This window comes from Hesperophylax consimilis, chromosome 18 (assembly GCF_061612785.1).
Source record: "Hesperophylax consimilis isolate HC1 chromosome 18, BYU_Hcon_1.0, whole genome shotgun sequence".
Lineage (NCBI taxonomy): Eukaryota > Metazoa > Arthropoda > Insecta > Trichoptera > Limnephilidae > Hesperophylax > Hesperophylax consimilis.
In genome coordinates this window covers 6,425,771-6,437,997 of record NC_142853.1, presented here as the reverse complement: position 1 = coordinate 6,437,997, position 12,227 = coordinate 6,425,771, and the positions used below count along the sequence as shown (strand labels likewise).

Here is a 12,227-nt window from a genome sequence, read left to right as displayed (position 1 = left end):
TATGATGGGTGTATAAACATTCTAAGGGTATTCTGAAAATTTTATAAAGCAACAATATACAAATTATTATGCATACAACCATTGATGTATTTATACTTAGTCTATGCCTACAACATATACGTCTTTTAATAATGAAAACGTATTCGAATCATTTTCTCAGACAATATAGTCGATACAGCAGTAATATAGTCGAAGAATTAAAAATAATTTTCATAATTAATACGTTGTGTTTTTCTATTATTTGCATGTAAAAACGTATTTAAACTGTTTAACCGTCTCTCCCTCAACTTACAAACATTTTGAATTTAGAAAAAAAACAGCATTTGAAATTTGTAACCACCCGGTGATGTAGAGATGCGCGCGCAATCACAAATATTGCTCCTAATACGAGATCTCACTGCGCACAACAGTAGTGATTTGAGCTCGGTGAGGAATAGTGGCTACGCGCAACCTCCAAGTTAAAGGCGCGAAATTCAAATTTCGTTCGGTTCTGTTTTTCGTACTTTTTATGTGGATTTTAAAAACAGTTTGGTATGTTTTTTCGTACAGTGTTTATGACAAATAAATAATTTTTGTGTTTGATAAAGGTTTTTTCTTTTAACTTATTGTTTTTGTTTTTAGTTTTGTGGTTATTTTTCATTCGTGTTGTTTAGTGACTGTTAATACAAAAATGAACTAGACCATACAAAAAGGTAATTATAAAGTTGATTAATATTTCTTTTTAGCTTACATTATGAACTTATAAACAATTTGTAGTATAATAATTGAATCGAACAGAATACCAGTTTATTACAAAAATTTTCTAAGACAAATTATTAATTTTTTTGCAATAAGAAATATTGATGGTAGGTTGGTGGTTTTTGTTTCATAAACAAAATAATATGTTTTGTGTGAATCCCAACTGCTTCCGACCGTCTGGAGCCAGTGAGATTATGGCATACCAATTGCAATATGTAGTGCGGCTGAGGGTAGTGGGTGGAGAAGAGACGGAGAAGAGAAAGGTGGGAAGTACTCGGTTATTCAGATCTCGTCACAAAACACGGCTTAAGTCATTTCAAGCAATGTTTTTATTCTGAATTGTAGTCTTTCACTAGGCTGATACTGACAGAATCTAGCATTATGGAACGCTTCGAAAATATGTTTTATAAATAGTGAAATAACATAATAAAATATATTTTCCCAGGTTCGTACCTCGTACCTCCAGATTCGTAGCCAAGGATTGTAAATACTCATCCAGGGGAGGCCGTTCATTTCAAGAAGTAAAATTTTGTTGCCATCGATCTCTAAAATAAAATTACCTACTCCTATAAGTATAATATGTATATCTCCCAAATTTGCTCAGAAAATATTTAAAAATAAATCTATGAAATTGTGATACTAAAATTCTTAAAAATACTTAATTAATTTTATAATCTTCCATCTCTTTCTTACTACCGTACCATGACCAGAAATAGTCTAAATGTTCTACTTCTGCATGAGTCTTCTGGCATCGAGCTTTGGAAATCACAAAGGCCTTCCTCAAATCTTTTTCTTATTCTTGGTAACTTTTTTACCCACGTGAAGCAATGAAGAAGAAAATGTATGCATACTTCCCTTCTTTTAACCCTTCAGGCCTCTGGTATATTAACCTCATTTTTTTTAAAAATGCTGTCAGAAAGTACGAGAATTTGTTTGTATTTCCGCTTCTTAATAAAATCCAAATAAATGGGATATTTCTGAACGTATCCGAAAAGAACTGTTTTTGAAAAGTGATGAAATTTGCTTACAAATTTTATTATTAAAAATGAATGCTTAATTTTTGGAATATTACCTTTTAACATTACTGTCAACTCACTTTTTCGTCGTTTCAATTAAAATTAATTAATATATATTTCACAAGTTTTATAAATTTTTCTCAATATACGATCGGAATTTTTGACTTTATAAAGGTGTACATTTAAATTAATCTGTAGTTAACTCCTACATTTGAATGTAAAGCCTGGTATTTTTTCTTTCTAACACCGTTTGGCTCATATTTCTAACTATGACGGTAAAGGAGCCAACGATTTCTATGACACCATATGATATATTCCGAAAAGGATAATAGCTCTTTGTTCAAAAAACAAATTAGCTAGAGGAGTTAAATAAAATAAACACACCGACCAATTTTCTTTTTTGTTAATTTCAAATATTTAATGGTCTGCAGCTGTGATTGCATACAAAAATAATGTTTTACTTTCAGTATTTGCGGTCAACCTTGTCAGTGGGACCGATCTCAGTTCCTCGTCATTTCACATGCCTCTTTCTCTTCTAACAATAGAAAACTTTCAATTGAATCTTCGTAATGACTGCTTAAAATTTATTCTCATTACACTGCGGTGTTGGTGGTCAATTTACGTGAAAACTTAAAGTGATATGTTTTGCCAATATTCTTTTTTACATTTGTGCTTGTTAAATAGCTAGACATTGACGCAATTTGCATTCATTCATCGTTCCACATAAACTGCTTTCTTTTTTTCTATCGTACTGAAGAATAATCATAATAAGCTGTGTTTAGTATTGAAACAGTTTCAGATAATACCTACCATTTTCCATCATTTACTATCATACCTACTATCCATTTCCTTCCTTAAAAATAGCCTTACCCACATTTGGAAAGAAGAAGATGATTTGTTGCATTGATTGTAAATTGTCGCAAGTCAACATTCAACGAAGGTGTAATCGTCGTGTCCTCGTCGTATATTCACATGCTTTGTGGTCTGTTTGCAAATATCAAAATCATATCAAAGATTATCTCGTTTTGGAGGAAATTTCAGCCTGTGAACAGTGCAAGTTCGTCGAGAGCCATACTGCCGGGATTTATGGGAATCCAAGGTAGGCTGTTTCCATCATTCCACATTTCCCGTGATTTTTCAAACCCAATTGAATGAGCCTTATATTGTCGTATTCTTGTGGATTTGATTTACAGTTCATTTTCGTGTAATAGAACACGGCACATTTTTGGTCCTTCGAGCCGGAAATTGGTCCGCTTCAGGATATGTTTTTTGCTCTTTTATCGTTAAAAATCGGTTCAATTAGCCATTCAATTGTTTTTGAATATCACAACCTTGTCATCCATTCTCCTGTCCAAAACTCTTTCAATACTGAAATGATCGATATCAAATGAAATGTCAAAATAATATCTACGATGCATGTGACTTGCGCATGTGTTCTGTGTATGTCAAATGTATAAAATATCCGACAACAGCGACAACAGATAAAAGGCGGTCTACATAAAATGAGGTTTATATAAAATGCAGTCGACATAGAAGTGGTCTGTGGCAAGACAACGTCTGCCCGGACCCACCAGTATACTTATATAACCAAGTTACTAATATACCAACTAACCATAGGCAGACAGGATAGACAGCTAGACAACTCCATCTTTGCACACACTTCTTGCTTCATTCACATTCATGAATTGTCACACACAGTCTTCTGATATTCAGCCTCTTGACATGACAGATCCAAATGTATGATTCACTTGGTTGTAGATATCATTTCTTTTTCGGGCATCCCCAACTTATACATTCACTATCATGATAAATTAAATGCTGCTTCCTGTCACGATAATTGAGTTGTCGTCTTGCAAAACCCGCTCCGGAAATTTTCCGGAATCTGTAGATTGAAACTGTTTGGAACACATTGAATATACCTTTTATACTAAATATCAACGTAATTATACATTATTCTTTTGATATTTGGCGAAACATTTTTCTACAAGCACTTTTTATGGATGTATCAGAACCAGCTGAAAGTTCCAGTGTAGGTTTTACAAGTCGACCACTAAATTATTTGAATCACTTAGTTGTGCAATGCTTTTTTTATTTTAGTACAATATTTTTTACATTTTTTTTCAAATCTAGTAACGTTGGCCTCACTGGGTGGCTTACCCGTGCTGAGGCCTTGATTTTATAATATAAAAATATAATCAACATAATACATTTAAAGAATAATACATTTAAAATATAATCTTGTTTGTTTGTGAGTGATGTGTGATTTATATTGGTTTTTTTGTGTTACGTGTAAGTTTTTTTTATTTTATGCTATGAAATTTTGGTAATATTGTCTTTTTTGTTCTTTAATCCATTTTGTAATTTTGTGTCTGAATTTATTTTTGTTTTCCTCAATTTTAATTTCAAGTGTAACACTTTTCAATGAAATATTTAAATTAAATATTATTTTTACCCTTGCTAGTAATAAAAATATTTTTTTAGCGCCGTTTTAGTGAAAAATCAGCTAAAGGGAGCTGTACACATATACAATATATTTCTACCATATATTTTTTTTACTAACTCTAGACAAGACAAACTATAGTACCTAAATTAATATTTAATAATTAATTAAACATTTTTCGAACTCCTGAAACGCCATTTCATGTTGATTGATCTATTTCAATTAATTTTTTGTACAAATAAGCATTTTTTTCTGAAGTTTAATTATAATATGATTTTATTATATCCAACTTCTACAATCTTCTATAATTTATTGCACTGGAAAGCTCTTCAATTTTATCGAGAAACAAATATGAAACTTTTATCTTATAATTAATAGAAGAGTTTGAAATTTCATTGTTTGCCATTCGCCGATATTCATCGCAAACGGTATTTGATGAGCTATATTCACATTGTAAATTATCTACCCCCTAAACTTTTCGCGTACGGAACTATTTAAGAAGAATAAAGATGTCACTAACAAGTTTAACTAGGCACAGTTGTGAATCATAATATTGAATACCCAATAATAAACGCGAAGCTAAAACTGATAATTCTGTGAACAGTTAATAGACCTCCACCCAAAAAAGTTTTAATTTTCACTTATTTAATAAATTTAAACCAAAATTTCATTTGAAATCACAAGATTTGAAAGTGGGTATTTAAATCCCTACACACTTGAAATTATATACCATTAATATTTTATGTAATTCAGTTAAGAAATGTCACTATCTCAATGAAAAATCTATTTTAAAACTTTATTTATGTAAGGGACCATAACATTGAATGTTCCGATTTGACAGCTCGGTGTATGGTTCACGCTTTTGCAAACTCTGGCGGTATATAAAGTTAGTATCCAACACGACCGTTTGATGACCAGATGAATATCCCTACTTTCCACTCCTCACTGCTTTATAACATACCCTAATTGTGGATGCCATAGTCTTACTGGCTCCTGATGTTTTGGATCAGTTGGGACTCTTGTGCGGTATTCACAAAAAACGTAATCATCGAAATAGAGAAAGTAAATAATTGTGAGTAAGTTATCTTTACATTAAACTTCCAAGCGCTGGGCAATAATTATTCTGATTCCCAGCTTTAAGGTTTAATTAATAATGAGAGATTTCTCGGTAGTACGAGTATGTTGAATAATAATTGCTTTATCTCTCGCTTGAAATGGCCTGGTAGTCAAATCCATTCAGTGGTCAGTTTGTCATTATTTAATGGAATAATAATATTGTGTTTACCGTTTGAAACGTTACATTAAGTATAAGTATATTATCGCATTTGTAATCTCATATAGGTAATAGTAGTTTATTGAGAATGGTTCAGGAAACTGCAGGGGACGAAAAAATATCAGGAAAATATCAAAATTTATACGGAATTTTGTCAATATCAACCGTTATTAAATTATTTTGATGTGAACTAAAATATTTCATATAGTGTTAAAAATAAAGGCACCTACAAATAATTCAAGTTTAAATACAGATTTGTTTGCAAAAGTTTTTATCGCAGTTTCGCATTTATTATTGTTGTTGTTTTTCTTTCATTTTTTAGAACAAAACAAAACGATATAAATAATTTAATAATATTCAATAAATACGTCTGGAGAAAGCGAGAGGGGAGAATGAAACGAGTGAGGATCGCGATTTATGCGTTGAACAAATAATGAAAATTGACTATTGTTATAATATTATGATTGACCGGTTCCATAGCATTACTATGTTCAGATCCTAAAATGCGCTGAAGTCACTTTTTTCCACAAGGATACGCAATTATACGATACTCATAAATTAAAATAAATAAATAATTATTTCCCATTAAACACTCGACGCAAAATAAATTATTTAAATTAGACTGTTCCGAACTCCTGCAACTTACAGACTTACTTATCATTCAACCACTATATTCATAGGCGAAATACTCGGTTAATTTTGTTGATCATATTAAAAATCTATTCCAACTTCCAACCCTATTTTCGAACCTTTGGTTGTATCTTTGTAAACCCATCTCATCACAATATTAAAAACATATATGCACATATTCTATTTTTATTTCATGAATGTATGTTTTTCTGTTGTAAAAGTATTTTTACTATTTATTTCTCATGTTCTAAATCATTTACCATGTCATTATTGTAACACATATACTTATGTAAAAGCCCTATGGGCGTTAAATGATTTAAATAAATAATAATATTGTGTACTCATACAGTCTGCGACCCGCATCGCCACCAAGCATTGTACAATTCTCGACCCGCCAAAACTAGAATGCTTTCATAACCTCAATTGCAACCAAACACTAGCTGTAGCTGTCATGTTTATATCATTTCATTATTTTTTTAATGTTTTGTTCCTAGCATTGATCTAAAGCACGTGACGCATTGTTACAAAACGGCTGACACAAGTAACGCCTTGTTTAATGTCTCGTCGACGTGAGTAGCGACAACATCGCCCGACTGGTAGCGAGAGACTGGCATCGCCGACGAGCTCCGCGTAGATGTTTGGTGGTAGACGTGAGGATACTTGAATCGTCGAGTATCGGAAATTTACATATCCCTGTGGAAGAAGGACCTAAGACGTGCCCAAGTAAATATCCCTGTCTAGAAGAAAACAAAAAAAAATAACGAAGAGATTTCTGCAAAGTATAAAAGTTTCTTGTTTTTCTGCCTAGAATTCAATTGTTCTCTCACCCTGCTGATACCTAATTGCGCTGAATGAGAACTTCATTCTGTTTGATCTAAGGCAGCAAAACTCTGTAATTGCATAATGTGGAAAAAGACAAGCAGCGCTCCTTTCAAGAAACGCCGGGACTAAAATACCTCTGCTCAACAAAGACGAATTCCACTCAAAAACATTATTCACAGACTACTTTAAATGGCTGTACATTTCTTGAGCATACTTTAACAGTAAAGTTTTAACTTTTTTTCAAACGGTTACTCGGCGCCAAGTGATTTTGTATCGTATGACGTCACATATCGGCAATATCCCTTTTCAATGTTTTATTTTATTTTATATTATAGAAACAAACAGTACATGATTTACAGACATGAAACATACAGGAATAAGATATTTCATGCTGGGTACCAATGATATGTTTCCTTGTAATGTCTGCTAAGTGGTATATTTATTCCTTAATTACCAGGTGACGTGTGTAGTTTATAGGTGTGTGTGTGACGTGTGTAATGTATGTGTGAGTGTTTGTTTGTGTGTGTCTGTATGTCTGCGCATTGAATAGTTTAAATTATTGACATGACGCCAAGTTTGAATTTAGGCAGTGAATCCGAAAATTGTCAATGTTAGAGACAAATGTTATTTAGAGTATGAAGAGCTCGGTTAATTGGCGAATTAGATGCTGCATTTGTTTTATAATTAAGCGTGTGGAATAGCACTGTATGTCGTGTACGTCTCAAAGGTATTTTAAAGTTCATAAGGGACAGAAGTTCAGTACAGTCAATGTCAATTTATTTATTTATTTATTTATTTAAACGCCCATTGGGCTTTTACATACATTGTTATTAGTGTTATTACATTAACTATGTGACATTTAAAAGTTTACGTACATATATAAATAAAATAGTTATTATATCTGTAGTACATAAATGTTTTACAAATAATACAGAATACCATTATGGAGAACAGTTTTTTTTATTTTTATTTTTACTTACTTAGAAAAATAAATGGATTGAAATTAATCAGCATTTATAGGGACTTAAAATCATATTCGAATTGTTATTTAAATTACAATATTAATTTGTAAAGTTAAAACATATATATTAAAGTTAAAAAGTCATAAAAGAAAAGAGTGAAAAAACAGAAGCTAAAAAATGGGTTTTTTACTATGGAGTGGAGAAGTCATACATTTCAGCAAAGTGTTTATGTAGATTTCGTTTAAGCACTGCTACGGAATCTCTAAATATATCAACAACATTACCAAATTTATTACCAAAATTTTGTATTCGATTTAACGATATGTGCGCATGATAATTAGATTTGAAATTGTCACAGAAAAAGGTGGAATTTTGTCTCGTATTTTTGGAAGGTACAAATAATTTTATTGTGGCAAGAATTTCAGGGCTGTCGATTCTATAATTAATAATTTTATTTAGTAGAACAAGGTCGGAGATAATTCGCCTATCTGATAGCGTAATCAAATTTAGTTGATGCATGAGTTGGATATAATTTATATTTTGGATTGGAATATTTAGTTTAAAGTTAATAAATCTTAAAAATTTGTGTTGTACCCTTTCAATATTGTTGGAATGTACTTTATAAAACGGGGACCAAATAGGCGAATTATACTCTACTTGACTTCTTACTAAAGATGTGTACAGTGTGTTCAAACATTCTAGTGACTTGAAGTCACATGCGGTTCTACATATAAAACCAAGCATTTTTAGGGCTTTATTTGTGATTTCATTTATATGCGGATTGAATGTTAACTGTTCATCAAATATAACACCCAAGTCCCTGATTTGAGTGACAGCTGTCAATTTTACATTATTAAGCGAATATTCATAAATTGTATGATTTCGTATTTTACAAAAACGAATGACCTGACATTTTTTAATATTAAGAAACAGAGAGTTGATGATGCACCAACGATATAGTTTATTTAAATTAAGTTGCAAAGTATAACAATCGTCTAAACTGCGTATTGTTTTATATATTTTCAAATCATCTGCGAAAAGAAGAACTTCTACATCTTTAAATATGCTAACAATATCATTAATAAATAACAAAAAAAGAATTGGTCCCAGGTGAGACCCCTGAGGGACCCCACTTGTGGCTTCGAAAATGTAAGATTCCACAGATTTTATTTTGACACATAGCTCTCTTTTACTAAGATAACTTTCAATCCAACTTAACAGATTACCCTTGATACCCAACATACTTAATTTTTGTACAAGGATATGTCGCCTAACTTTGTCAAATGCTTTGGAAAAATCAGTATATATTGAATCCACTTGATGCTTCAAGGCAAGAGAATCAGTTATGTAATTTTCGTATATGATCAAGTTACTTAGGGTGGATTTACCTGTGATAAAGCCATGCTGGTTGGGTACAATAATATTATTAATTTGTTTACATATTACATCTAGGACTAACGATTCAAATAGTTTGGGAATAGCGGACAATATACATATTGGTCTGTAGTTCGATACATCGCTTTTATCTCCCTTTTTATGAATAGGCGTAAGATAGCTTTTTTTCCACTGTTTTGGAAAACACCCTGACGACAAAGACTTATTAAATAGTAAAAATAATGGATAAGTCAAACTGCGAACACAAGATTTTAAATATATTGGAGGGAAACCATCCGGTCCAGCGGATTTATTAGTATCTAATGCTTTTATAGCCTTTTCTATAGCGTTTATTTCAATAAAACAATGGTTTAGGTTAAGTGATTCTTCAAGTGATATATCATTTGGGATTTCATTATCGGTAATATTATCATCATAAACACTTTTGAATAAATCTGCAAAAAGATTGACAATGCCTTCGGTATTATCCGCACAATTTTTATTCAGATACATAATATTTGGTAAACTACCATCATTTTTACGCTGAGCATTAGAAAAGTTCCACAATTTTTTAACATTATCATGAACCTCCATTTCTATTAAACTAATATAATCATTATAACATTTTTTAGACAATTCTTTGCACTGCTTTCTTATGTTAGTAAACATTATATAATCATCGACGTTTCTAGATTGCTTATATATTCGGTGAGTTTGTTTTTTAGTATAAATCAATTCTTTTAATTCTTTTGAAAACCATGTAGGGTAAAGGGATGCAATAAAATTAACTTTTGGAACATGACGTTCTTTTGAAGTGTTTAGGATTGAATAAAATTGTTGGACTTGATTCACAATACTGTTTTCATCTTCTAGAAATGACCAGTCTATATGGTCAAGATAATCAATTATATTTGGGTAGTCAGCTTTTTTAAAATTGTACGATGAAGTTTTTAATTAAAATTAATTAAAGTCAATGTCATTGTTTAAAATTGTGAGTATAAATATTGAGTCAGCTACTGCTTGTCTTCGCTGCAATGTTCTTGGCCGTAAGTATTAGTTCTTGACGTCAGGAGCATTTAGATATATATGCTTAACTTAATTCATTCAAAAAAAAATCGTTATGTGTACAAAACCATAAATAAACAATAAAAGTCATATAGTATTGTTATATTGTAAAATTAATAGTGTGTCATATTGCATAATATTTCTCGTTAAATTTCGTTATTGTGAAAAGATGCAAAGTGTAATTAAAAGTTTGACTGAAGCAAGTTGTTACATTTGAAACAATTAAGAAGTTGAGTATCTTATTGCAAGTTTCCGTACTTGAAACGCATTATGAAATATCGTGTAGTTGGTCCATTGTATCAGAATGAATTAATTAACTCGGCACGCTTCCCGCATGTTGTTTTTTTACTCGGTGAAATATGATGTTTTATACAAATTCTATAGCGTGTGAGGAAACGTCTACTACACAATTTTAAGTGAGTAGAAAATGTATTTTGTTAATATCTGTTTTCCACTATTGTTCAGCTTGTTAAACCTAACACTCACACAAATGTTTCTGCTTTTCTCTATCTTATGCTTTTTATAAATTATGTAATTACTTTCAAAGAGTATAGAATCTATGGGGAAAAAGTGGGGTATTTTCACAAACCATAAATACCGTTAAAAATGTGTGTAAGGCCTAAAGTTTATTTTTCATTGTCTAATGATTGTATAAAAAATGTCTCATTTTTATATTTTCATTTATTATTAATGATTTTAAAAAATGGTCTAAAACCACACATTCCGAAAAGGTTCCAACTGGCTACGACTTCATTATGACAACGGCCTTTGTCTGGTAAGACGGCTGTCACCAATGTAGCAAGGCGTTACGTCAACGCCGCCGAATAAAAACAAACATTTCGTTTTTGCAGCAAATCGAAAACGACACATTGTAAATCGTTTTAGAAAATATATTCATCAACATAAAAACACCTTCATTATCGTAATTTTTTCGAGAATTTAAAGACACCCTATTGTACAAATACACAAACTAAACTTTCTAGACGGAGGCATCACCAACGTACATATTTTTTATGTAAACAAATGATTACTTTGGAAGTTACGTTTGTAGTGACGCTACAAATTTATTATTTAGGGTACTACCCTAGAAGATTAACTAAATATTTCGTGAAAGATACATTACGTTGTAGCAAATTATTTCTATATTTTTCAAAATCATAATTCGGCGGTTGAAGGCACAAATTTTCCCTAGAGAGAGAGTACACATACGAAAGTATAGGGGAGAGAATGGATAAAAATCCCGATTTAGGTAATCGCCAGTAGCAAAACAATATATTGCTACGCCACTTATGTTACGCAAAATTAAAACGTATTCTGATGGTGCGTACACGGAGAAAAGTTAATTATATAAAATTTCTTCAAGTTATTGGTTATACGGTTAAAAACTGGATTGCAGGCCCTAGACGTATGAATTGATAGGTTTCCCTTTAAACTTTTAGTAAAAGAGGAACGTATTATTACGTCGTCGGAGCACGTGTTCATAAAAATCATTATATTTTCACATTATGTCATTTTATATTATCAAGGCAAATGCAGGTGTATATTACGAATACACCGAAAGTTTACCTAGAAACGGCCAGCAATACCGTTTTAAACCGGATTACGAATAATATTTTAAAAAAACATTTTTAATAAATCAGCCATACTCATTTTTTCCGTGTATTAACATGAGAAAAAGTGCGAGCCCAGCTACAAATTGTAGGAAAGGAACTAAGCAACCGCAGGCGGTGTTTCATGCGATTTGTGGTTACTTTGTTCTTTTCCCATAAGTCGTGGTTCAACTCGGCAGTTCGGCTCGCGTGTTTATACGCACCCTTATTGTTTCACGAGTTGTACAACTCACTAATTTTAATTTACGAGATATATATTACCTTCACAAATTAAAAGTTTCAACTGTTACATTTTGA

General features: G+C 31.5%; 1 protein-coding gene across 2 annotated transcripts in view; it reads left to right on the top strand.

The window, feature by feature from the left end:
* The first annotated feature begins 552 nt into the window (after positions 1-552).
* LOC149415291 (uncharacterized) overlaps positions 553-12,227 on the top strand; it is a 159,821-nt gene continuing 148,146 nt past the window's right edge. For both annotated transcript variants that reach the window (XM_089642467.1, XM_089642466.1), the window contains exon 1: positions 553-692. The gene's annotated coding sequence lies outside the window, so the exon portion shown is untranslated. The remainder of the gene's footprint in view (positions 693-12,227) is intronic.